Genomic DNA, 26597 nt, shown 5'->3' on the forward strand with positions numbered 1-26597 from the left:
TTTCATAATTGGCATTATATAATCTAAAATTGGGACATCTTTGCTCAGCCAAGCAGTGGGGTACAGAGACAAGTGGAAGTTAGTGTTGGCCCTTCAGGGGCTCACAGACCAGATTCTCTTCTAGAGTCAGTCTTAGCAGCTTAGCAAGGACTTGTGGTATGAAGGGATAAATGATCCATGACACTGCTCTTGACCTTCGCTGTCAGATGCAACGTGGCTCTTGGTATTCAACACATCTTTTTTCTCTTGTTGATTCTAAGATTTTCCTTTTATTACCAGTTCTGAGCAACTGAATTATAATGTACTTTGGTACAGTTTCTTCATGTTTCTTGTTTTTTGGGTTCCTTGAGCTACTTGAATCTGTAAATTTCTGGTTTTCTTAAAATGTGGAAGAATTTCAACCATTATTTCCTTAAATATATTCTTTTCTTCTCTGCCTTCCCTTGTGGGAGGGTTCACTGCATTTCTCAAGACTACTCGATTCTCAAGATGTACTCTGCATTCTTCTTTTCTTTTGGATAATCTCCCTTATTGTCTTCAAGTTCACACATTTTTTTTGTCTTTTTTATTGGTTGTTCAAAACATTACAATGCTCTTGACATATCATATTTCATACATTAGATTCAAGTGAGTTATGAACTCCCATTTTTACCCCAAATACACATTACAGAATGACATTAGTTACACACCCACATTTTTACATAATGCCATATTAGTAACTGTTGTATTCCATTTAAATGCAACAAAATGCCGTAGTTTAAGACATGTTATTTTTAACTCTAGAAGTTTGATTTGGGTCTTTTACATATTCCTGCCAGATCCTCTTAACGTTTTGAACATAAAGAATCTGAGTTTAAAAGTCAAAATCTTATATTCAAAATCTTCAAGTGCCCAAAGATATTTCATAATTTTTAAATTATCATAATAAGGAACTATATCTTTTTCAGGGAACAAGATAGTTGGTTAAATACAGAGCTTAGATATCACATTAGATTTGTCACTATCTGGATATCCAGGTTTTTGTACCTCAGATTAGTCTCAGCTCACAGTCCCCTTCCTTTCCATGCCTGTTGAGATAGTGCCATAAAGCATGAGTACTGGTGGGGTCTCTTGGCCACAAATGTGACAATCCTTGGGCCATGCCATCTTGTTCCCATCTGATGCATCTGCATGGTAAAGTACTTGGCAGCTATGGTCTTCTCTATTTGAAGATGACACACGTGACATCCACAAGAGGTGTAATCTGCCCAAGATCACCACCCTCTGAAAAGGCAGGTCCTGGGTTTGAACTGTGGTTTGAATAAAAAATTACTGGACCATGTTAAGCTTACAGGGACATGAGATGTGAGGGCCACTTCAAAGAAGTGATTTCCATTAATGACCTTCCTAGTCCTATAAGGCCACACTCTGGCCTTCTGACTAGTGGGACTCTGCTTTTGAAAGTTGTCTGCACCTATCTCTGGTTGAAAGTAGGAGACATCTTACAGCCTGGCCTGACCTGAATTCTGTAGGTAGAAACACCAGGGATGTTTTACAGGCAGAGAGGGAAAGGAACAATCATGTTCATTTTTCAGGCTCTCAAGGAAGGGTGAGCCTGTCCACACAGCAGCAAGCAGCTCCCCAGGCACACTCAGGGACCAGGCCCATGAGCTGTGATGTCACAGCTGGAAGGAAGAGCTAGGGCTGGGGTAATGGAAACAAGGATGAGAGAGAGAGAGAGAGAGAGAGAGAGAGAGAGAGAGAGAGAGAGAGAGAGAAGTGACAAAAAGGCTGATATTGGACCATATGAGCACAAGGAAATGATAATCTGAGGCCAAGACAAGTGACATCTATGCCTCTGAGCTTCTGAAAATTCTGAAGCTATGTGTCAATGTTAACATCACTTTGAAGAGAATGAATGTCAAAGAAAAGAGTGGTTTATGAACATCCCAAATCCTGACTTTGATATTAAATGGATGGAACATGATGGCAAAATCAAAACTTTTTTTGATGTTTTTTCTCTTGGCGTTTTCCCATACATTCTATCTTCATTTCTCTAAGAGTGGTCACACATTTTTATATTTTAATGCAACAAGGCAAATTGGTGCTTGTAACTATGATGACCACAGTCAAGAATTTTTTTTTCCCCTGGTGAATCTTTTCCTACCAAAAATTGGGTCTTGAGAATTTTCTGTGAAAATCAAGCAGGAATAGTGTCAGTTTATAAGGACTTGGAGAAAGGAACCTCTTAATCTCGTCAAAATCATACATTTTAAAAAATATTTTTGCCAAACGGAATTACCAATCGGTTCTCCTCTGTAAGCTCATGATTTAAAAATGCAAGGGGTCTTTTGGGGGGCTGGGATCCAGTACAACATCTATAATACTCATATGGGTGTTTGCAGATTAGCTCCCTTAACAGCCAATGATGGTGCTTTGAAAACGTACACATGTCACAATTGTCCCTGAAAGTCAAGCAGCTCAGCTCTCCCCATAGAATCACAAGAATTTCACAGCCTTTTCAATGATCATATTATTCACCAGTGGTCTTCAAATACCTCTGAAACCTTAAGAAGAATTTCTTTTTTAAGTTTTTTTTTCAACTTTCTAAGCCCAACAACTCAATATAATTTTTTTTTCCCTAAACCTCTTTGTTCGAATTGCACCTCTTGGAACTACACTTGCATTATTTTCTCAAGACTTGCTGCAACTCCAGATTCTTTTGTATTGTAATGAACTAGCCATGCCTTCCAGCTCCCTGTGGCCAAGTTCTGCAGGGCATCTGCCACCCCTTCCAGTGTGTCTGGGTTTGAGCACTCAGAGAGCAGTGTGAAGTAGGGTTTGACTATGGAGGGGTGCCACAGCATCTGGATCCCTTTGGGTGGTTCTGCATAGTCTGGAAGAGGTCCTAATCCATCCCACTGGTGGAAGAAAAATGAGAGAGTAAATGTCTTTAACAACTTTCTCATATTTCCATCCTCAAACATCACAAACAAAACAAAAGCAGGTGTTATAGAATCCAGTGAATACTGGTGACAGGGAAGGTCAACTGTTCAGGGATTAGGAGAGCCATTCCTGCCACAGAGAGCTTAGGATGGAGTTTGTGGGGGATTGGGACATGTATAAAAGTGTTTGCAACTGGTAGCCACCCAGGATTAGCTCTCTGAGAACTACTCTGACACAACCTACACAGGAAAGATCAAGCAGAGATGGGGCAGTTTTGGATGGATGGAAGAAGGCTAAAGATCAAGGTAGTACACATTATATTTACATATATCAGCTGTTGCATCAAAAGTTATCAACAATGGAAAGCCTGCACTAATGCAAAATTATAATAATTTATTCATGACTCATGCATAACTGTTGTCAATTCTTACATAATTTGTAAAAACATATTTGCTTGATTTGTGGTACCATATTGCATCTAACAAAAAAATGACAGAATGGATGAAAGAGAGAAAATTGCTATGGTTTATTAGATGCACTGACATGAGCTATAGGCAAATCTGGATCTTACAGCAATTCTGATAGTTAAATTTGCTTTGAATTAAACATAATGAATAATGGGAGAGTGTGTAATTAAAAATTAATTACACCTAATTTTAAAATTATGGCTTATATGCACAAAGAAATACCAGTCTATGACTAGAAATGAGAGTTATAAAGATTATAGCAATTTGGACAAATGATAACAATAAAAGTTAAATGAACAAATAAGATTCAAAGCACAATGGGAGATGGTGCTTTTCCCTAAGCAACATGCATCATAAAAACATGCAACAATTATAAAAGATGTTTTGATAAAATGTTTCTTTCATTTTTGTCTACACTTCAAATCTTCTATCTTCACTATGACTTTAAAAAATATTAAAAATTGAAATAATGATTCTGACCTTTGATTACATGAAGTTTTTGACTTCATTTATTAAATGGTTCATTTCTCCACTCACGAAGTGCTTCCTCTATCTTACACTAATTCCTATATATGTGCAGGGTTGTCTCTGGCTTCTGGTCTATTCCAGTTTGGTACCTGTTCCTAACCTATAGCAGCTCTCATTTACCATTGCTTTATAAATATTTACATATGGAATATATCTCCTTCGTTGTTTCAATTTTTTTTTTTTCAGAATTGTCCTGATTGTGCTTTTTCCCTTTCATGTGAAGCAGCTCGTCAAATTCTATGCAAAATGATCTTGGGGTTTTGGCTGAGAGTACGCTGAAATCACACATTAATTTGGGGAGAGCTGGCATTGAATATTACATTGGACTTTTCCGCCCACCAGCAGGGTGCTCAAGGGCATTCTCTGATGGTCTTTGGTAAAGTTTCTCAGTTTTCTCTTCTGAGGTTTTCCAAGTTCTGGTTGGGCTCTTCAGTGGACCAAACTCTTTACAAGTTTAAAGTCTGTCCTAACCCCCTGCTCCCTCACCCTTTCAGAGGCCTCTGCAGGCCCTTCTGCTTACACGATTGTTACAGATTGCTTACTTTTTCCAGCTGTTCCCAAGTTACATCCTGTGTGTTTCCACATGTGTCGGGTGAAGTCTGAAGGGCCAGGCTGGGGTTTCAAGTCCTGTTTGGGGGGAGAACAAGGTTGGGCGAGGATCTAGGAAGATGAGGACGGCAAGGGGCCCTGGGACCCCAGCCCAGGGAGGAAGGAGCCTGTCCTTAGTCCCTGGGAGGTGGCCTGTCTGGAGGGAGGGCATCTGCAGGCCCAGGGCTGGGGGAAGGGTGGCTAAAAGCTCCCTTCTTGGGAAAAGGGTGGGCAGCAGCCAGCTCCTCCATCCTGTGCCTTCATATGTGTGTGTGTGTGTGTGGGTGTGTGTGTGTACGCGCATGCGTGTTCTGCACACGTGGCATCCCTGGGGCATTGTTTCTAGCGGCTTCTCACGTTTTCCAAGCAAGCGGCCTGGGTTCAGAACCCAGCTCAGCCACTTCCTGCCCTGCAACCCAGTGTCCCTGAATGACACCTCCTCTGAGCATCAGGGCTGAGAAATTCTCTGTCCCACAGACTGTGAGCTCCAGGGGAGGCGGGTGAGAACTCTTGCACATGGCTGCACTCCAATAGGCACATGACTCATGGCGGGTCTAAACAGAATTCACGCATCCATCCTGCTGGGGAGGGGTGTGCCCTCTGTGCAGAGAACATTCCAGCCTGAAGGACAAAAGGGACCCAGAGCCTCAGTGGGAAAGGGCTTGGCCTGTTTGGGCTCCAGAAAGAAGCTGGAGGCCTGGGGTGTGGCTCAGTGGGGCGCTTGCAGCCTGAGGCCTGGTTAACCCCAGCACTGCCCCAGACAAAACAAACAGGACACAACAGGGTCAAACACAAGAGGTAGGAGCCAGTGACAGAGAGGGACCTACTCTTTTAACAGGCTGCTCTCCTGAGGACAAGAGGTGGAGGGGAGGGGGCTCTCCCAGCTGCCCCAAAGAGAGACACTGGGGCCTATTGGCCTCGCAGGCCCCTTCACACCTCATGGGGACAATCTGAGCTCAAAGCATATCACTCTCTCTGGCATCCTCAGTCGCCCATGCCTGATGGTTACCAAGACAGAAGAAGAGAGTACATTGTAGGTCTTATAGCCAGAGAAACGACCTACTCCTTTTAAAGACAGGTAGAGTCAGGCCGGGCTTGGTGACCCACACCCGTAACCCCAGAGACTTGGGAGGCCAACACCTCAATCTGTCGTGTAGGCCACTGTGTTTGTGGTACCCAGTTACAACAGTCCTAGTAAACTAATACCCTCTGGAAGGAGAGGAAAGCCTGTGTGAGCCCCCCCATGCAGACCTGAAGCTTCCTAGAGGAGGTGATGGTGAGTGGGGCACTGAAGGATGGTAGGAGTTCACCAGGTGGGGAAGTCAGAACATTCCAGGCAGCAGGAAGAACACATGTAAAAGCCAGGGGAGGCTGTTTTTTGGACCTCTTTGAATTTCCTGCCTGCCCTGCCCAAGCATCTGAGATCCAGAAACTCTTTTGCTCTGAGATAATGGAAAGATGACATTGACCAGGGAGCCCCTTGGGCCCAGGCCATGAGATGCATCATTCTCACGGGTAGGGGGTGCACACAAGCCTGCCCATGAAGCCCGGCTGGCTGGGGGGGTGCCGGCTAGGTGGGTGCAGGCAGGAAGAAGCTCCAGCTGTTCCTCAGGGTCCAAAGCCTCTTCCTAGTGAGGCTAGGGTGGGCCGGGGCTTTCTTGTGGTTCCAAAGGATGCACAGCACCCTGGAAGGACACTCACACACAAGTGGCTCTCGATACAAGTACTTTATTTTAATTACAATAGTGCCACACAAAACTACAGTAGCACGAAACATAATACAAAAAATAGATTCCCACCTCCAAACCCCACACCCATGTGCCCACAGAGAAGCAAGCCCGAGGCTCCCCTGGTCTTGGGAGTGCAGCTGCCCATCTCCCCTTGGCCTTGACACTGTGGAGGGGCAATGGGAGTGGGGACGCTGCCTCTGCGTGGGCCTGGACTTCTCCCCCTGCCCCTGCACATCCTGACGGGGAGTGCCATCTCCATTCCCTCTGGCTAGACTCCAGCCCAAGACACTTGTGTCTGTCTGGTAGTGCTGACAGTTTCCTGGACCACCCTTCCCTGGGGAAGGCAGGAGGGTGGGGCAGCGAAGGAAAAGGCCCACCTCCCAGGTGGCTGGCTCTAGATCCTTCCCTGGTTCCTTCTTCTCTTTCTCCCAAAGAGCTCCCAGGCCTTGAACTTGTGAGGAAGAGGGGCCTCGCCTGGAGCCCACTCACAAGCCTCCTGCTGACCTGAGCTGTCTGTGCCTCTTGGACAAGGCTTCCTCGGTAAGGGGCGCGCCATGGGGCAGGGCCTGGTCTCTCACAGGAGCTTCTGTGCAGCTGCAGTCGGGCCCACCTACCTGGTGGAGCCTGAGCATCTGCTGTTGGCAGGAGCTGTGGCCTCTAGGAAGGGGTGACCTTCTTGGTCTCTTGACTCCACGGGCCAGACTGCGCTGAGGAACCCTTCCCTTAGCCTAAGGAGGGGAGCCTGTCCAGCTGCAGGGGCCGTCCTGATCTAAACCAGGAGGCCTTGATGGCTGGAGCCCAGGGTGAGGGCAGTGGCATCTACCTTCTACTACCCAGAGCCACAGCCCTGCAGGCCAGAGCTCCTGGGGGCTGAGGGGTGGCCCTGTGAGCATCAGGAGTGGGAGTATGGCCTTGGGTTCCAATCAGGACACTTGGGGGCTCCACTGAGGAGGCCAGGGGCCGCTGGGGCAGGGGTCATCTCCTCAGCACGGCCCAGGCCGCAGCCTCAGATAAGGCACTAGAGAACTGGTCTGGAAGCTGACCAGGCTGGGGGATGAGGATGGAGCTCAGGGGAGGATCTGGACCCTTCTGCAGACAAGAATGGCAGTCTCTTTCCTCCTTCCCTTGGGGGAGAGGGATCCTGCAAGGCAGAACCAAGAATGGCTGGGGTGGGGGGTTGCTACAGAGAAGCAACAGGTCCCGCGGGGTGACCCGAAGAGGAAGGGCCAAAAGAGAAGGTCTAAGGGCAGCTGCATGCATCTGGTGCTGGAGGGCCCTGTGCTCCAGATCCAGGGCGCTTGGGTGTCCTCAGACTATGCTGGGGACCCTGACCTGGCTTCATCTGCCATAGCCATCAGTCCCCTGCTGTGACTGTGGGGATGAGATCTTCCTTGCTGGGGTTTCCATGGTTGAACTCTGGGGACAGGGGCAGCAAGCTGAGAGCAGCTGGCCATGAACTGGGCCTCTGCCTGGCTCCCACATTTTCTGTCTGTGGGTGGCCATGCAGTAGTCACCACAGTCAGAGGATTTGCTTAGTGGCCTGGGGCAGGTGTGTGTGTGTGTCCCTGCCTCAGCCCAGCCTTGCAGTGAGGGGGTAAATCAGTGGGGCTTCCTTATCCACAGGTTATTTAGGAAAAAAAAGAAAACATAATAAATATAACAATCCTTCCCCCCCAAAAAAAGTGTTTTAAATGCATTTTTCCCTGAAGATTTCCAGTGTATTCCACAATGTTTAAAAAATAGTTTCCCCAAAAAACATATCTTAAAGCATTTGACACAGTGGTAATTGTGGTCTATGTGGTGCTGGATGTGGGCAAGGGGGCTGTGTCCCCCGGCCCTTGTCGCTGTGGGGCCCAGGCCTGGTGAGCCACCAGCCTGATACCCGAATGCCCGCTGGAGCTGGTGCACGCTGGGACGCCGGGGAGCAACTCGGGTATGTGGAGGACCCCACCTGGCCCAGTGCTGGCTGCAAACCCTCCAGTTCGGGGAAGGGGCCCTGGGCGGCCAAGGGCTGGAAGGAGGGGCAGACTCGGCAGCCTCCCCTCGGGGCTCATCCTTAGCCCCTTCCTCTCCTCCGTCTTGGCTCTCTGTGCTCTGCCCTTTACCAGACTTCACATTTGTGACAAGGGTTCATGGGTGACCCAAGGGGGCAGTGGAAGTGTTCTGAGAACTCTTTGGAATTGGAGAGGGAGCCGATGACCCTGAAGCGGGAGGGGCTGTGGGGGTCGGTGATGATGCCTTCGTGGGAGCTCTCGGGCATACGGACAGAGTACCAGACCTTTGAGGGAACAAGGGGGAGAAGCTGGGGTCACTGTGCAGGGGTGGAATGAGCCCTCGCCTGGTGCTCACACCCCAAGGAGTCAGGAAGGCCCGTGGGTGGGTCGGAGGGGAGGCTGGTGTGCGCCTGTGCCCCTCTCTGACGCAGGTGTCACCGAGCTGTGTCTCTTCAGCCAGAGCCGGGTCTCTGTCTGATGCCAACGTACCAGGCTGGGATTCTGCCCAAACTCTACTTTACAAATCTTGGATTTAGTCCAGATCTCATCTTTACTGGGCAGGACACTCTCTCGTGAAGCAGCTCTGGGAATCAACTGAAGGCCAACTCAAGTGCCGACCTGGTGGGTCTTGATTTCTTTCTCCCCCGGTTCTGGGGACTGAACCCAGGGCTGCTCTCTCACTGAGCTACATCCCAACCCTTTTCATTTTCTATTTTGAGACAGGGTCTTGCTAAGTTGCTGAGGCTGACCTCGAACTTGTGATCCTCCTGTCTCAGCTTCCCAAGGAGCTGGGATTACAGGCGTGCATTACCATGTCTGGCTATGTTAAGAAGTTTCTAGAACCCCAGAACCAGGAGGGGCCTACTCCACCACAAACAGGATACTAGTATTCTTTCTTGGCCCTTTCTTGAATCTCTCTAATGACAGGAAGCTCACCTCCTCACAGGGTAATGACCTGAAGATGGTCTGATGAGTTAGGGAGCTGGTGATCGGAGGGGACCTGTACCTGTTCCCCTAAAGAACTCACCTGTGCAAACCCCAGGAAGAAGAGCTGGTCATTGGTGAGACCCAGCGTGGGCAAGGTCTGCTCCTCCCCATTCTTCTTTACCCAGTTCTGGTAAGCCTGGGAGGAGAGAAGGCCAGAGGTTGAGGGCAGCCAAGACATAGGGGCGAGGGGCTAGTGTGCAGGCCGGGGCTGGTTTCTGGGGTCTGGGCCTCGGCTCAGCCTGGAGGATCCCTCTTCTTTCTCTGCTCCCTCCCTAAAGGGGAGTGCAATCAACCCCAAGGCCTAAAACGCCATACAATGCCAATGGCTCTCCAATGTGCACTTTGGCGCCAGCCTCTTCCCTGATCTGGATATTCAACTGCCTTAGCAGGACACCCAAGGTCACATCCAACTCAGCATGGCACAGAGGAATAAGTCACACACACACGTACCCTCACCAAACCTGCCACCATACGATGGCACCACCACCTTCCTAGTTACTCAGTCTCAAATCCCAGAGTGCCCCCCAACTCTTCCAGCCAAGCCAAACACCCCAAATCTGACCCTCCTCACCCTTCCCCCTGTTCCACACGGCCTCTTGCCTGGGTAACCACACAACAGCTTCCAACGGGTCGCCCTGACTCAGAGGAACGGAGGACACAAGCCTGGTCCCCTCCTCATGTGGCAAACTGTCTAGGGCGGGTGTTGGCAGACCTCCTCTGTGAGGGCCAGAGTAGATGTTCCAGCTTTGGGGCTACCGGTCCCTGTTGAACTATCCTCCTCTGTATTCAGAGTGCAAAAGTAGCCACAGGCAACCTGTGGACACAGTGTGGCCAGGTCCCCCAAACCTACAGGGACAGGCTGGGGCTGGATTTGCCCACGGGCTGTGGGCTTGCAGACCTGCCTTAAAGAAGGATTTAGATAATGTCTCCTGTTTGACCCTGTAGTGGCTCCCACTGTCACCAGAATAGAAACAAGCTCCTTTCTCAGTGACAGAGGCCCTTGCTTCCCACTCCTTCCACCACCCCCTGCCCCTGGCCCTTTTTCCTTGGTGAGTTGCCAGGCTGCCTCTCGGGCCGGGACCTGTGTCTGAGTCACTTGCTTTCACCTCTGGCCACCTGAGGGTGTAGGTCAGGGGCTCAGAGCCAAGCCAATGAGCTCAGATGGTAGCCACTTACTCTAGACTAGGATCAGAACCCAGAACTGGCTCTGTGCTCAGTGTCCTCCTGGGCCCTGCTGCCCTACCTGGCAGTGGGTTCCCCCTCAAAGGTAAGAAGGGGCCGGCTCTGCAGGTGGACCCCACCCTGGCTCTCTCCCGGGTCTCTCAGGCAGGTGGTCTCTGAGCACAGGGCCTTGGGCACCCGGCTCAGGCTCTGCATCCACAGTCAGTGCTCATGTCCTCCCCACCCCCACCGACAGATGAGGAAACTGAGGCACAGCACTCCTGCAGTTTGCCAGGCGTCTCTACGCTGACCTACTGATGAGGCATCTGGACAGATGTGGACCTGGACAGGTGCACAGGGGGAGCAGACCCACCCGATAGGCCGCCTTGAGGCCCCCATTGTCTGCGATGTTCTCCCCAAGGGTGTGGCGGCCGTTCACGGGCTCCCCATTCACGCTGTAGCTGCTATACTGCTCCACCATGGACTCCCTCTGCTGCTTGAGGAGTTCTTCCACCAGGGCTGGAGGTTCCTGTCCTTGTCATACTCCCGCCCTGTGGTCGGAGCGCAGGAGTGGCACCGTGGGACCTGTCCCTGCTATCGCTCTTCTCTCCCAGTGACAAGTGGGTTCCTCTGTCTGACCCCCACCCTCCAGCCTGCACAGGGACAGGATGCCCATCAGAGGGCCAGAGGACGGGCCAGACCGAGTGGGAGAGGGTGGGGGAAAGTGGCCAGGCAGGCGGCCGAGCGGCTGTACAAAGGCTCGAGGTGTGGGGTGGATCTCCACTGGCCAAGGGCCTCGGATCCCAAGGAATGGAGGCCAGCAAGGGGCCAGTGGAGTTGACAGAATCAGGAGCACATGACAGGCCTGGTCTCCAGGGTCTCTTCCACTTCCTTCTTGTCCCCAAGCAGGGGGCAGTTGAGGAAGACCCTGGACATTAGCTGCTGAGGAGGGTGTGACTTCCACGTCTCTGATTCCCACTGAGCACCGAGCACCCAGCACCCTCTAGAAGGTGCTAGCTATAGTCTTCACATGATCCTCTCCACCCCCACCTGGATCTGTTGCACCCATTTTGCAGATAAGGAGGCTTGGGGAATGATGTAACTTGCCGAGTTGTGAGCATTTGGCAAGTAGCTGAGCCAGGGTTTAGACTCTGGTCCTTCTCTCCAAAGCTAAGTCCCAGGGAGCAGAGGCAGCGGGGGTTAAGAAGCTGATGGGCTCTGTCTGGAGGGACCCCAAGGAACCTGTACCTTGATCATCAAAAGCGTGAGTCAGCTCATGGCCCACGACGACACCAATGCCACCAAAGTTTAAGGCCCTGGAGGGAGAAACGCAAAGTGAGAGCAAGGCCTCTGGCTCCTACCCTGTCATGTGGCCCTCACTTCTTGGGCCTGAGATTTAGCAGAGTCTCTCGGGGCTCTGTGGGACACAGCCCTAGAGACAGTGGGAGGCTGGGCAGTCTAAGGGAGCCAGCTGTGCCCTGTGGGTGACATGCTCGTGCTGGACACTCTAGAGGATCACTGTCCCCTCCCACAGACTAGCAGTTAAGCTTTAAAGCAAACGGAGCCTGGGAATGGGCCAGCACCTCTTCCCAAGCTCCACACGGTCATCCCAGGAGTCCAGCTTCTAGTACACTGCCCTCACCCACCAACTCCCTGGCTGTGACTGCTCTAAGCCACCGGCACAGCAGTATTTCCCACATGGGGCTCTTGACTGCACAACTGTGCCATGTTCCCCGGTTGCAGGAGCTTTCGGCCCCAGAGACCCCTGGAGGGAAGGCAGGGGACGGGGGCTGCTGCGCTCTGCACCCACGACGCTGCAATCCTAGGCCACCTGGGCCACCAGGGAACAGATGGTTCAGTGAGATGGCTGTCAGGGTCAGCTGCAGACACAGGGCTGGCTGAGGGGCGGGGGACCCATCGGGGCACCAGCACCAGAGATGGCCTACTTGGGCGAGGAGCGGGTGTAGAAGGGTGCCTGCAGGATCCCAGCCAGAAACACGATCTCGTTCTTGGTGGGCGAGTAGTAGGCGTTCACCATGGGCGGGGTCATGCTCCACCTGCAAGCAACAGGTGCGAGAGAGCCCAGGCGGTGGGCGGAGCGGAACTCCAGTGGGTTCTCCTTGACCCCGGGCCCAAGTCAGGACCAGGACATCGGGCAGCACTGTTTCTGAGGGGGAAGCTAGAAAACACCTGAATGTCTATACATCAGAGATGTCACCTCAGAGGGTGCCACACCGAGGCACTCACAGACAGCAAGAGGGACCATCAGATATTGAACTGAGGTTATTTTTGAGGCTTGAAATGTGTCTAGAAACTGTTCTAAGGTGTGGTCTGTGGACAGTCCCCAAGATCCTCTGGTTTATGACGTCAAAACTATCTTCATTATAACATTGAGACACTCTGCCTCTGCCACGTGTTGAGATGTGCATCGTGGTACAAAAGCAACCGTGGACGACACTGCTGCCGCCTGGGCAGGGAGCCAGGCAAGTCCTGGCGGCCACCTCTCCTTCCCCAGAAGGTGCTCCAACCAAAACAAACCAGCCAGTCATTTTCGTTGACAACACCCAGGAAAAAGTAGCCTAATTATTAATTCCATTAAATCTCGGCCCCCAAGGACCAGTCTTTAATATCCCGTGTGACCAATGGGGAATACCCACGTGGTGCTTCAGGCCTCTCTCATCCTCTTAGGTTGACTGACCAGCCATGGAATTTTGGACTTGGGCAACTAGGTGGACATGTTCTTGAAAATGAAAAAGGGAAGCTTAGCACCTCAGGGGAAATAATTCACATTTTGTCATTTATTACCAATGATAAAAATCTGAGGTTTCAAAAAAAACTAAAGTTTTAAAGAAAAATTAAAATTTTGGAAAACTTGTATTGACCATCATGAATTTGATAGTACTTTAAGACTTTTCTCAGGAGGTCAACTATGATGTTAACTAATGTGAAAAAAAATTTTTTTTGGCTGCAGTATATGAGAGTGGAAAATCTGTAAATCTTAGTGGAACCACGATTTTTTTTTCTTTTCTGTTTTTTTTTTTTTTTTTCGTACTGGGGACTGAACCCAGGGTGTGTAACCACTGAGCCACATCCTCAGCTCTTTTTAATATAGTATTTAGAGACAGGGTCTTGCTGAGTTGCTTAGGGCCTTGCTAAGTTGCTGAGGCTGGCTTTGAACTCATGATCCCCCTGACTCAGTCTCCTCAGCTGCTGTGATTGCAGGCGTGTGCTACCATGCCTGGCAAAACGCTATTTTCCAAAGGACCAATGCATGAGGCCATGATTATGTAAAAAATCCAAGAAGTGCAAGACAGATCAATGATTTTAGTGTATAGGGTATGAAAAGTTCATGAATAAGTTTTCAGATTTTTCATATTGTATTTTTTTGGGGGGGGGCAAGGAGGCTAATGGGGATTGAACTCAGGGGCACATGACCACTGAGCTCCAGCCCAGCCCTATATTGTATTGTATTTAGAGACAGGGTCTCACTGAGTTGCTTAGTACCTCACTTTTGCTGAGGCTGGCTTTGAACTTCTGCCCTTGCCTCCTGAGCCACTGGGATTACAGGTGTGCACCACCACGACTGGTTCAGATTTTCCACACTGCATTAATCTTTCCTTCCTTGGGGACTGAACCCTGGGGTGCTCTATCACTGGGCTTCATCCCTTGCCCTTATTTTTTACTTTGCTAAATTGCCTAGGCTGGCCTTGAACTTTGGCTCCTTCTGCCTCAGCCACCTGCGTAGCTTGGGTTGTAGATGAATACTGCTGTGTCTGGCTAGAAGACAAGTTTAAGTGAAACTTTTAATCTAAAATTTAAAAAGCCAGGTAAATTGGCAGTAGTGTCTGTGCCATATTCTGAAGGTGAAGGTCCACCTACCTTCTTGTTTGTTAGGGGGACCCTGGTTGACAATGGAAAACTTGGAGGAAAAGGATGTTTGAACCTCCATTGTCCACAAGAGGGCGCCAGAGGCAAAGAGGACTCGCTCTGACTTCTGGTAAGATGTATCCTGTTTCAGGAGTGGAGGGACTAGTACCGGGCTGACTACATCTAACTTTCCTGGGGAGACCATTTTAAAAAGAAGGGTCTTTCTCCAGATTATTCTGACTTAAGATCTGGGGTAGAAGTCAGGCTATGGCCAGGTGCAGTGGTGCCCAACTGTAATCCCAGCAATTTGGGAGGTAGAGGCAGGAGGATCACATGTTCAAGGCCAGCTTCAGCAACCCAGTGAGGCTCTCAGCAACTTAGTCAAACCCTATCTCAAGATAAAACATTAAAAAGGGCTGGGAATTTAGCCCAGTGATAAAGCACTCCTGGGTTCAATCCCCAGGAACTCCCTACCCCCGCTGCAAAAGCCCCCACAACCAAACACCACCACAACATCAAAAAAAAAAAAATCAGGAGGCAAGCCCCACACCCACACCCACATTTTTGGCAGTGCTGGGGAGGGAACCCAGGGTCTCAAGTACTAGGCTGTACTCTACCACCGAGCTACACCCTCATCCTAGGAGACTATTTTTGAAACTGCTCCCTAAGGGACACGGATGCACAGTGGGATTTGCAGTGTGTTCATGTGCTTGGTTATCAGCGCCCATCTAGAACCTTCCCCAGCCCTCAGGGGGACAGTGGGAGAAACCACCGCTCCTGTTTGTGAGGGGTTATGGGACACTCACCCATGCGGAGGGAGGGCCTCCTCTCAGGGCCTGGCTCTCCCCAGCTCCCACACTGGCTTGCTTCAGTGACCCCAGAACCAGTTCCCTTCCCTTCTACTTGGAAGATAATGAAATGAAGGCTCTGACTGCGGAGGCCATGAAGCTGGGATGTGGTGCCAGGCCCTCTCGGCCTCAGAGGCCAGGTTCACTCTGCCAACAGGCTGGGCACTGCGGCATACAGACTGGGGCCAGGATGGGCTCTACTTTGGCTTTTTTTGCAGAGGGTTCTGGGGATTGAACTCAGGGGCACTCGACCACTGGGCCACACCCCCAGTCCTCTTTTGTATTTTATTTAGAGACAGGGTCTCACTGAGTTGCTTAGCGCCTCGCCGTTGCTGAGGCTGGCTTTGAACTTGCGATCCCCTTGCCTCAGCCTCTTGAGCTGCTGGGATGACAGACATGTGCCACCGCACCCAGCGGCTTTTGGTTTCTTAATTTGAAAAGAGGGCCTCTGTGACAGTCACACCTGGCACCTGACAGTGGGTGGGGAAGGCAAGCTCAGCGGGTGCATCCCCATGGTGGGGAACCAAGGCCTTCCTGGCCGGGCCTGGGGGACTCACTGGTCTCTGTTGGGGGCTTTCCTGAGCTGGTCAGCGGTGACCCTCCAGGAGAAGTTGAAAAATCGCATGGCGTTCTCGAAGTAGAGGTCTGGAACTGCCGTGTACTGAAGAAAGAAGCAGAGACACAGGATGGGAGCATGCCCAGAGGAAACTCAGAAACAGACCCCTCGAGGTGAAGGGATGGGTCGGCAGGACCAGGGCCAGAGTGTGGGCTCGCAGCTGCAGGCTCCGCCCCTTCGGAGGCCTCTAACCTGCTGGGCCCAGCAACAACTGTCTCCTTCAGGCGCCTGACAGTGTCACAGTGCTGCAGGATGCCCCAGCAGTGGTTCCCTTGGGCAAGAAGTATCTCCATCACTGTCCTGCAGGACTGTGACGATGGGTGTGTTCTCCGTGTGTTCTGTACCCACACTGGCCAATATGGTAGACTCTGGTGACAGGTGGCTACCGAGCATCTCAAATGTGCTAGTGTAATTAAATTTTAATTAACTTAAGTTTTGATGAATTAAATAGCCCCCCATGGCTAGTAGCTAACAAATTGGACAGCACAGATTTAATGAATCACGCTGGAATCTAGCTCTGAAATGTCAGGGGACAGGTGTGATCACACCCCCAACCCTGGGCCCGGCCTCTCAGCTCCTGACAGGTGCAAAGCCCTCCCCCAGGTCCACTCCAGATCTTTACGGCGCACCCAAGGGCTGCGATAAAACACTGGGCCCTCAGGGGCAGGCCCCTGTCCTGTGGGCCCTGCCTGAGCTATCTCCAGGAGACTCTGGGTCTCGCATCATGCTGACCCTGGGGTGTCTGAAATTATTCTCAAGAAACATGGCTTCGGAATGAGTCTCCTATTCTCAGAAGTAATTTTAATAGTCTTAGGTTTTAAATAGAACCATGATGAGAGGTTATTATAATTTCAAAAATGCCTGAATTTCAGAAATTTCACTCATGAGAAGATAGGAAACTATCATTTGGGGCAAAATCACAACCCACTTAAAGGGTTGATGTGCCCAAGGTTCTGGCAGCAGGGAGGCAGCAATCCCCCTCCGCCTCAGTGGAGCGTCACCGTGCATTTGGGATGGCTGCCTCCTCGTTCCCATCCCCATCTCAAGGTCAAAATTTGAGGTCCGAGTTTTCTCTGAGGAGGTCGGGGTGCGACCCTGAAGACAGGTGGCCGCGCTGGGGCAGGAGCGGGGGTGTGAGGGGCTTCACTTTCTCCCCACCGTGGTGTTTTAGGGCCGCGATGCTGGCCAGCTGACCCCCAGCCCTGTGGGCTCTGGGCTCAGGGTCAGGTGGTGCTGCACCTTTTAGGACCTGCTTCCCCAAGACCTTTTTTTTTTTTTAATTTTTTAGTTGTAGATGGACACAATATCTTTATTTTTTAATTTATTTAATGTGGTTCTGAGGATCGAACCCAGGGCCTCACGTGTGTGAGGCAAGCACTCTGCCACTGAGCCAGCCCCAGCCCCCCTGCCCCCCATTTTATGTAGTGCTTGGGTTGAACCAGTTGGAGTCATGATGCGAGGCCAGCGCTCTCCCGCTGAGCTAATCCCCTGATGGCTGTCATGATGCCAGGTCAGCCTCCCTGCCTCCAGAAGCCCTGGGCGCCCCGCCCACCTTGGCCCCTCCCCAAGTGGGCACTTGGGATGGCAGGGCGCAAGCCACTCACGTCGTTGAACACTTTGTCCAGTTCCTTGGGGTCCATAATGAAGTTGGGTTAGCCTATCATGTTGTAGATGGCGTCCGCCTGGATGGGAGGGACACAGGACTGAGCACCCGCGATGCTGGCCAGCTGGCCCCAGCTCTGCGGGCTCTGGGCTCAGGGTCAGGTCAAGGGGCAGGGGATCAGGCTCCTCCCCACTTAGGACTTTCACATCTCTTTTTGGAAACATTCCCCCTTTGCCTAACTTATCTTTTTTTAAAAAAATATTTATTTTTTAGTTATAGGTGGACACAATATCTTTTTTTTTTTTACTTTTATGTGGTGCTGAGGATCGTACCCAGTGCTTCCCACAGGCGAGGCGAGCGCTCTACCGCTGAGCCACCACCCCAGCCCCCAGTTAATCTTTTGGGTTTCTGATTAAATGGTTGCTTCCCCAAAGGAAGCTGCTATGGTCCAAATGTGTCCCCAAAGTTCAAGTGTTGGAACCTTTGGCAGGTGATGAGGTTCTGAGGCTCCGTCCCCCACCGCTGGGGGACTGGGAGCTGTGGAGGGAGCGGGCACCACAGTGGCTTGGTCCACCTCTCTTGCACGTGCTCTCCTGCCTGTCCACCTTCAGCCAAGAGATGTGTGACACTGGGCTTCAGGCTGTCCCCCCAGCCTGCTAGACTGGTCACAAGGCAGGACAGCATCCATGCGTGCCCAGGGGACAGGCTGGCCTCTCCTCACCCTGCTCTCTCTCTGCGGCTCTCGCCCGGTGCAGGAAGCCTGGGTGCCCGAGCTCCCGGGGGCCTCACCTTCTCCTTGGCTGACTTCCGGGTGTCCTCATCCATCCATTTCAGCGTGCTCAGACTCTCCTCAAAGGCCTTCTTGATCTCCAGGATTATCTCGCTGGCCTGAGGAGACAGAGGTGGCACCCTCAGCTCTGGGCACTGGCCCCCTGGATGCAGCCAGTGCCCCAGACAGGATGACACTGGACCCGAGGCCAAACCGAGGTGGGCTCAAGGCCTCGGGTTCTGCAGAGCGGGCTAAGAGGGTGGCCACAGCTGTGCTTCCAGACCATGTTCCTAACAAGGACATCCCGCGGGACGAGACGGGCCTTTGCGCACTGGTCTCTGTGGTCGAATGAGCTTGGATGTGCCTTGGGGAAGCAGAAAGGTCCGCAGCAGGACTTTTCGGAGCCTTTAGCATGGTGGAGTGCTCTTTTGGAGCCGTCCAGAAGACATGAGAATAGAGCTTTAACACCCAGAGAACTTGATCTGAGGAGCACTCAGAAAGGCCACACTCAGGGCACAAATGGCAGCTGTTGAGGGTGACGATGCACGGGCAGACCAGGGGCCAAAGACAGAAGATGGAAGGATTCTGGGGAAGGGGAAGGCAAGAGCCATGGGGCTGGGGCCAGACAGACCTGGATTCAGATTCTGCCTCAGCAGATGTGATAAACAATCGCTGCCATTGACTGTAGCTTATTTTGGGCCAGGTGTTCTTTATGTGTAGCATCTCATTTTGTTATGGCCAGGCTGTGTGGACAATGACCACACAGACTCCATTTTGCCCTGAGACTCCACGTCATGTAAGAAACGCTTCTCCCGTGGCAAAGCTCCGCCTCTGCACCCATCAGCGAGCGGTTGCCTAGCACAGCATGTTAGGCGACACAGATGGCAATTCTTATACAATGTAAAAGTGTCCCCTCTTCAGTTCCCATTTTTCTTGGACAATCTACCCCGTCAGAGGTGAACGGTCTAGATGTTAGTAGCCATTCTTTAACTTGTCCTCAACTAGGGACGTTTTGGCCCACCCTCTTTACTGCTTATGATTTTAGATCCTATGATGTTTGTTTATGGTTTTGAGTCATAGCAACAGCCACTTATGCGTTAATATGGTTTTGGACTACAAAAGGTGTGCTCGAACCCTGGGAGGGGTGGAAGGGTGTGACTAGCAGCCTGGCCCTTGGCCTGTCTCTTGCTTTAAGATCCACTTGGTGATTTATTGCTATCTCACCTTAACAATTTAACACCCCTCTGCCCCACTTTCATGTCCCAGGTGAGGGGAGAACACCGCTCAAGTCACCCAGCCAAGTGACGGAGCCAGAATCTGAGCTGGGGGCTGGCTGTCTCCCCAGCACTCAGCCATGATGATCCTCTACCTGCCTGAATAATTCTGTCACCCTCAGAGTAAGAAAAATGTCACTTCCAGGTCAACATTACCTGGTGGGGTCCTTCACAGACCCAGGGGGTGGAGATGGCTGTGGTAGCCTCGTGGTGTGACTGGGAAGATCAAATTAAACAACACAAACTGGTCTGGCCCTCAACCACGGAAGTCATTTAGTAGGTCACGCCCTGCAGCCTGAGAAGACGGCCTCTGAGTTAGGCCCCAGGATCCTGTGGCCTGGAGCAGGAAAGGCCCAGGGCAGAGCAGAGTGTGGGCTGTCGGGCTGGGGGCGGGGTGGGGAGTGGTCCAGCAGATGCGATGCCCACTCTGTCCACAGGGGAGGTACTTACTATGTTCTTGCTGTCCTCGGCGAAGGTCGCTTTGACAAACATGGGGCCCAGGGCAAAGCCCAGGTTGTTCTCCGTGTCACTCACGCAAAACTTCCAGCGAGGAAGGCAGGTCTGGAAAACACGGGCGCAGAGGTCACTGGGCCCAGTCCTCCTCCGCCCAAGGCCTGGCTGGGAGGTGGCGCCATCGGGGTCCTGTGCTTCCCCCCAGAACTCCAGGGAGACGGACCTCTTCTGGCCGCAGAAGTTACTTTAGGCCACAGACACCCCTCGTGGCCACCACCTACTGTCTCCTGAGTACCAGCCTCTGTGCTTGGCACTTCACGAAGGTCTGCCACGGAGCACCCCTAGCGGGCAGGGATGGGCCACTGGACAGACAGGAAGCAGAAATTCAGTAAGGGCAGTCACTGGTCCAGTAGGTGACAGTGGGTAGGGGTGCCACAGGGATGGGAACTCTGACATGCCTGGCCCTCCATCCGGGGCTCCCGCCAACTCCACCTGGTCCTGCCTCCTGGAGGACACATGGAAATCTTGGAGGTGCAGAACCTCAGGAAGCTGCCCGTCCACCTGAGCAATGGCAACCTTCCCAGAAGGCCAGGGGCCCAGCCCCATTTACAGCCTCCTAGAGAGAGAAGGCCACAGTGACATCACAAAACTTCAATGTCGGCTTTTTTTTAATGTGCTAAGGATGCCAGGCAAGCGCCTCACCACTGAGCTGCACGCCCACCCCAACCCCAGCTCTTTCCTTATATTTTATTTTGAGAAAGGGTTTCACAACGCTCATTGCCCAGACTGGCCTTGAATTTGCAATCCTCCTGCCTCAGCCTCCCCAGCAGCTTGGATCACAGGTGTGTCACTGCGCCGGGCTTAAGTTGGTTCTTCCTCAGTCTCACCCACAAGCAGTGCTAGCCCACAGGACGCCTCAGTATGAACCAGAAATGGTCCTTGGGCTGCAGTTCCCCAGAGCATGGGCTGATAAAGAGCACCGGGAGGGTTTCAGCCCACTGGCCCCCTGCCCGGCCATCCCTCCATGGACAGTGTGAATGACCAGGTGTGATGACCCTGCTTATGGAAACCGGTCCGGCTGCAGGGTCCTCTTAACCCTGAGGAACAGGCGTGACAACCGGCTCGGGGCAGCCTGCTTCACACCAGCCCTACTGTGAACAACCCAAATGCCCATCGGCAGACAGATGGATAAACAAAATGTGGTGTTTTTCTACAGCGACATACCACTTGGCAGCACGGAGGAACCAGCTACTCAGAGATGCCACAACATGACGAATTCCACAGACTCACTGAGCCAGGCGGCCAGGCAGGCAGCGTAGGACGCGGCTGCCCATCTGCAGCACCTCGGGGAGATGCAGGAAGGGGCCCGAGGGCATGCCGGGTAACTGGGTCATGGAAACCTTCTCTGTCCTGACCGGGCTGGTGGTCACACGCACAACTTCATTGTCACAAATCAACCAACTGTATCCCTCACCCACACTCTATGCACATGTGTGTGCATATTGTTTTAAGTGCTGGGGGTTGAACCCAGGGCTTCACACATGCTAGGCGGCCTTGCTTTCTTTTTTTCTTAATGGGGTGCTACGGATGGAACCCAGGGCCACCCTAACACCACACTAAACTAGTCTATGTCTCAAATTTTTATTTTGAGACAGGGTCTCCCTGGAATGACCAGAGTGTGCCACCATGGCCAGGTATATTGAATACTCTATTGTATGTAAATTATGACTTAAAACATTTTTTTTCTAGTCAAGAAGGAAGGGAAGGCCATTCTAGTCTAAGTGTAGCCCCTGGATTCTGCTGAGCTGTCCCAACCTGTGTCCGTTTCAATGGCTGCTTTCTGCTCCCCTCTCCCTCCTGCCTGCTGCCCTGCCAGCCACTGGGTAGCCCACAGCTGGACACAGACTTGGCCTGGATATGCTGAGGCCGAGCACATAGTGGGTCACAGCTAGGGAGCCTCCAACTTTGAGGCTGGGCAGAGGCTCTGACGGCTGGATCACGGGCAGATTCTTATCATCTTCTGCCCGGCGTCTCTGGAGAAGCCCATTCACTTTACACACACGCATTTGTCCCCTGAGTGACTCCCCTGCTCAGGGACTGTGCCAGTTCTCAGGAATTTGGAGCTGAATCAATGGCGGGCCTGCCCTTGAGGACTCTGTGGAAATGCCCAGAACATCCAGCACGAGACAGAGGCGCAGTAATGATGTCAACAGCCGTGACAGCACCGAGCGCCTGAGAGCCAGGGTGTGCAGGCCGCGCGCCTAGAATGCTCCAGGGAGACTAAGGGAGAGAAGCGAGGCACAGAGAGGTTAAGTCACTGGCCCCAAAGGAGCACTCAGGGAGTAAGTGCTGCGGTGGGCTTGAGCCCAGAGTCTGGCTCCAGTGACTTCCCGCAAAAAGGCCACTCTGCCTGCCTACGACAAAGGTTTTGGAATGAGGAGAGAACTCTTTAAACAAGAAAGGGTCAGGCAGCGTTCATCTGACGTGGGGGCCACCTCCGGGCAGAAAAGGAGGGGCCCATAGGCCCCTGAGGAGGCTGTGCGACGCGTAGCCTCTTCACTGTAACCGAGGAGCGCCAGCAGGGAGCGGAGAGGGGTCCCTCCTCCCCGCCAAGATCTGCGGATTGTGGGCAGGGAGCATGAGGACAGCGGCCAGCCCTCCAGCAGAAGCTTCCACCTTTGGAACCGACTTTACAGCCTGAGGAAACGGGAAGACAGAGTCCCTGCCCCATTTAAGTGACCCGCCCAAGGCTGTATGGTAAGAAGCAGAACCTCCCATTCAAATCTCTGCCCAGCGCCCCCTGCTCTGCAGCCGGGGCACTCCCAGCCATTCTCTGAGCCTTAGGTACGTGAGGGCAGGTCAGCCCTGGCACCTCCCAGGCAGGCAGGGCTCCTGGGCACAGACCCACCCCACCCATCTTGGTACTCCCACACTGGGCTCGGGGCCTGGCCCACGGTGACAGTGCAGGAGTAACTGTTTGTTGGACGCGTAAATGAGAGGAGGCGGCCTCATTCTTGGCATCAGAATTCTTGGCATCGGCTTCCCGGGCGAGAGGGAGGGAGGGAGGCCTGGAAGCCTCTTACAAAAGGAGCCGCAGAGGTTTGGGGGCACTTAAGATGGGTGGAGCCTACTGGGTCTGGGGCCTGGGACTCCTGCCCCTGAGAGAACCTGGGTCTGGACTGGGTTCCCCTGACCACAAACAGGGAGGATAAGAATCAGGGAGCCCTCGTGAGCAGGTGTTTGATGTGTTTGATGCTTCTGGGGAAGAAGTCCCCTCCTATAGAGTCACAGTTACATAAGGAGCGCGCTGACATCTCCACGGGGAAGCAGCTGGAGGGACAGAACAGAAACTACCTTCTCTGCAAACCAGCCGAGTTGCTAAGACTCCTCTTTGTGCTTTGGCTTGGCATAACCACCTCCTTCCAGAAGCCTCTGCCCACCCTGGGGCCCTAAGTCCCCATCAGTGTTCCCATGACCCCAGACGGACCCTCAGTGGCCTCTTCATTCTCCTCCTAGACTCAACCCTCGTAAGTGCCACAGCCCTGAGGGTACAGTGGTCTGACCAGCCCCAGGGCAGAGCACACAGTAGGTGCTCAGCATGAACCCGGGAATCACGGTCGCAGCTCACCTTCTTGGTCCCGTACATGACTTCCATGAACTTCTCGTCGGCGTCCTGAAAGCGCTGGTCGAGGAAGGAGCTCGTTTTCTGCACCAGGTTCCAGATCATGTAGTTGTTCAGCAGGCTGGGGAAGAGGACGCTGGCTCAGAAATGCCCGGGGCTCCCGAACAGCCTCACCCCGGCCTCCTTCCTAGCCTACCTGGGGCTCGGCTGGCAGCTGCCTTCCAAGCACATGGAATGTAACTCTCCGAGGAACGCCTGGCGCTCCGCCTAGAACCCCCCAGTGTCCGGTGCAATCACTTGCATACCAGCAGTGCTCAATACATGCTGCTGCTTAGCTGCTTTGTGTCTGAAGCTGTGAAGCCGCTGCCTAGAGACTCGCCTGGTGGTGTATGCTACAGTGGGGAGGAGGCTGCCATTCCCTTCTCAAACGGGAAATAGAGGCCTTAGAGCAGCAGGGGCAGGAAAGGAAGCTCTGGCCAGCCAGGTTTCATGAATGACAGTTCCCATGTTCCACCCACAGGGCACAGGGAACCTATCTGTGGCTGACCAACTGACCATGCTGAGTCAAGTTTGCAAAGATGTTACCTTAGTACAAAGATGTTCGCTATATTCAACATCTAGCCTCAACCGGAATCACCCTAAAAGTCTGACTACGGGGGAGGGTGTGGCAAATACTGCATGTACAGTTGATGGAATACTATGCAACTATAAAAATGATCCTCACAGAGGGTTTGGAATGGCACTGGGAAATATTCATAATGAAAGCCAAGGCAAGGCTTGGAGCGGTGGTGCATGTCTGTAATCCCAGTGGCTCGGGAGGCTAAGGCAGGAGGACAGTGAGTTCAAAGCCAGCCTCAGTAACAGCGAGGCCCTAAGCAACTCAGTGAGACCCTGTCTCTAAATAAAATACAAAAAGTTTGGGGATATGGCTCGGTGGTTAAGTGCCCCTGGGTTCAATCCTCAGTACTCCTACTACTAAAATAAAAATGAAAAGTCAAGGGAAAAGTAGATTATCCATCTAGTCACATTAAGGAGAAAGAAGAACTATGGATTGGAAACCTCTCTTCCCTCACACCTTCTCTCCCTGATATGCACACACACAAACACCCCCCAAAATGACCAAGAGTAGTATTTTGAATAATTTTACATTTTTCCTATTTTCTGTATTTTTCAACATTTCTATAAGCCTTTGAAATAATAAAATAAAATAAAATAAAATAAAATAAAAAAACCCGTAAGTATTCACCAAAAAATTATGGGTGGTATTGGCAGCATCCCGTTCCATGCCAGGCACGTGTTAAAACATGAATCATTTTGTGTGACTCTCACGAATCCCCTGCTTGGTAGGTGCTATCTGCATCCCCATCTTATGGGTGACAGTATGACCCCGACAAAGGACAAGGGACATGCCCACAGCTACACAGCTGGCTGAGGGCAGCAGGATTTGAAGCTGCCCAGGGGACCAGCACCCTCTGCTGCCTCTCGGGGAAGCCCACCAGGGTGCGGTGCCCTGCGTCCGGCCGCCCTGCCCCTCCTGCCCCTCCTGCCCAGCAGGGCTGCCGGCCTCACCATCTGTCTGTGGTGTTGATGAGGGCGGAGACCTGCTCCAGGTAGTCCTTGTCATAGACCACGATGGGCTCCAACGCGTTGATCTCCACGGGGTGGAAGATGGCGTTGAGGAAGGGCAGCCAGTTGATGGCCGGTGCCAAGGTCTGCAAGGGAAGGGGACAGCGTGAGGTTGGAGGGTGGCTTCTCCTCAGCCCCGTCTTCGAGTGTCCCTCGGAAGGCGTCATTGTGCCTCTGCCCTGGGACCACGGTGCAGATGGAGCTCCAGGCAGAGGCTGGCTGGCTGGTGAGTGCTGCAGTGGACAGCGTCCCCGGGAGCCAGAGGCAAACCTCATCTGAAGCGGAACCAGGGTGGGATGAGAGGCTGCAGCAGCAGCCGCAGGCACAGCAGCCACCACCATCACCATGCCCTTCCCATGCGGCATGTGCTACTGCCCAACTGACCAAGCAGTGGCCACAATTATCCCCATTTACAGAGGAAGACATGGAGCCTCAGACCCCTAACAATTAAGAATCAGGAGATGGGCTAGGTAGCTTTCCTGGTGTAGCTTTCTTGCTTATGAGCTGTGCAACCTTTAATAAGTTAATGTGCCCATCTGTGCCTCAGCACCTCATGTGAAAAACAGGGATCATCATGACAATGAGTCCTGTGTATCTGGTAACTGGGAGGGTCACACACAGAAGCCAGCACTGTCCCACTCAACAAGGGTGTCAGCAGCAGCAGTCTGCTGCAGAGGATCCAACATTCAGGAGGGCCAGTGTTGTGGGGTAAACTGTGGTCCACAGGTGAGGCTGCCGAGGGGGGAGCTGGGACAGCAAAGTCGGTGATGACTGCAGCAAGAAGGGAGAAGCCTGCAGCTCAGCCCTGCACACACCAGGCCCGCGGCTCTTTGCGCTTGTTTGTTTTGGGGAGTTATTGGGGTCTGAACTCAGGGCCACTTTGCCACTGAGCCACACCCCCAGCCCTTTTTATTTTGAGGCAGCTAAGTGGCTTGGGGCCTCACTAAGTTGCTGAGGCTGGCCTTGAACTCTTGATCCTCCTGCCTCAGCCTCCCAAGCCTCTGGGATTATAGTAGGCATGCACCATCATGCCCAGCGGCAGCTCTGTTTTTTTTTTTTTTTAAGTATTTTTTTAGGTGGACATGATCCCTTTATTTTTATTTATTTATCTTTATGTGGTGCTGAGGATTGAACCCAGTGCCTCACCCGCGTTAGGAGAGCGCTCCACCACTGAACCACAACCTCAGCCCCAGCAGCTCTGTTTTAAGGACCTATAATGAGAACCTGTACCCAGGGCTTTCCAAAGAGACACTTGGCTTTTCATAACTGTCAGCTCCCAACAGATCTCACTTTCCCTTTGGCACCCCAAGGTGCCCTGCTCAGAGGTGTCTCCCCCAACACCTCCACATCACGGCCAGCATCTCCTGCAGCAGCAGCCTCCAGCCATGCGAGCTATCCCTCTTGAGATTGCAGATTTTTGTTGTGAAGTCCTACAACACTTTAAAAATAAATTGTGGTAAAATATGCTGCACATTTGTAATCCCAGAAACCCAGGAGGCTGAGGCAGGAGGATCTCAAATCAAGGCCAGCCTCAGCAAC

At 52.2% G+C, this 26597-nt stretch overlaps 1 pseudogene across 1 annotated transcript in view; it reads right to left on the reverse strand.

The window, feature by feature from the left end:
* Window positions 1-6224: 6224 nt before the first annotated feature.
* The window catches only part of LOC144252981 (endothelin-converting enzyme 1-like), a 51570-nt pseudogene continuing 31197 nt past the window's right edge, over window positions 6225-26597 (reverse strand). The window contains exons 9-19 of the transcript XR_013343092.1: window positions 25002-25144; window positions 23439-23553; window positions 19808-19918; window positions 18104-18202; window positions 17316-17393; window positions 15653-15756; window positions 12327-12437; window positions 11629-11696; window positions 10754-10931; window positions 9260-9355; window positions 6225-8516 (exon numbers count right to left, since the gene is read on the reverse strand). The product of XR_013343092.1 is annotated as an endothelin-converting enzyme 1-like (transcript). The remainder of the gene's footprint in view (window positions 8517-9259; window positions 9356-10753; window positions 10932-11628; window positions 11697-12326; window positions 12438-15652; window positions 15757-17315; window positions 17394-18103; window positions 18203-19807; window positions 19919-23438; window positions 23554-25001; window positions 25145-26597) is intronic.

Source organism: Urocitellus parryii, unplaced genomic scaffold, assembly GCF_045843805.1.
Source record: "Urocitellus parryii isolate mUroPar1 unplaced genomic scaffold, mUroPar1.hap1 Scaffold_79, whole genome shotgun sequence".
Taxonomy (NCBI): domain Eukaryota; kingdom Metazoa; phylum Chordata; class Mammalia; order Rodentia; family Sciuridae; genus Urocitellus; species Urocitellus parryii.